We start from the raw sequence: 1,128 nt of genomic DNA on the forward strand, positions 1-1,128 counted from the left end.
CTGTGCTGGTATTGCGAATGGCTGAAAGCAAGGGGAAACTACAGCCGTAATTTTTCCCGAGGCAATGCAGCTTTACTGTATGGTTAAATGATGATGGCGTCCTCTTGGGTAAAATATTCCGGAGGTAAAATAGTCCCCCATTCAGATCTCCGGGCGGGGACTACTCAGAAGGACGTTGTTATCAGGAGAAAGAAAAATGGCGTTCTACGGATCGGAGCGTGGAATGTCAGATCCCTTAATCGAGCAGGTAGGTTAGAAAATTTAAAAAGGAAAATGGATAGGTTAAAGTTAGATATAGTAGGAATTAGTGAAGTTCGCTGGCAGGAGGAACAAGACTTTTGGTCAGGCGAATACAGGGTTATAAATACAAAATCAAATAGGGGTAATGCAAGAGTAGGTTTAATAATGAATAAAAAAAATAGGAGTGCGAGTAAGCTACTGCAAACAGCATAGTGAACGCATTATTGTGACCAAGATAGACACAAAGTCCATGCCTACTACAGTAGTACAAGTTTATATGCCAACTAGCTCTGCAGATGATGAAGAAATTGAAGAAATGTATGATGAGATAAAAGAAATTATTCAGGTAGTGAAGGGAGATGAAAATTTAATAGTCTTCGGTGACTGGAATTCGGTAGTAGGAAAAGGGAGAGAAGGAAACGTAGTAGGTGAATATGGATTGGGCCTAAGAAATGAAAGAGGAAGCCGCCTGATAAAATTTTGCACAGAGCACAACTTAATCATAGCTAACACTTGGTTCAAGAATCATAAAAGAAAGATGTATACGTGGAAGAAGCCTGGAGATACTGACAGGTTTCAGATAGATTATATAATGGTAAGACAGAGATTTAGGAACCAGGTTTTAAATTGTAAGACATTTCCAGGGGCAGATGTGGAGTCTGACCACAATCTATTGGTTATGAGCTGTAGATTAAAACTGAAGAAACTGCAAAAAGGTGGGAATTTAAGGGGATGGGACCTGGATAAACTGACTAAACCGGAGATTGTACAGAGTTTCAGGGAGAGCATAAGGAAACAACTGACAAGAATGGGGGAAAGAAATACAGTAGAAGAAGAATGGGTAGCTTTGAGATATGAAGTAGTGAAGGCACCATAGGATCTAGTGGG

This window comes from Schistocerca cancellata, chromosome 9, assembly GCF_023864275.1.
Source record: "Schistocerca cancellata isolate TAMUIC-IGC-003103 chromosome 9, iqSchCanc2.1, whole genome shotgun sequence".
Lineage (NCBI taxonomy): Eukaryota > Metazoa > Arthropoda > Insecta > Orthoptera > Acrididae > Schistocerca > Schistocerca cancellata.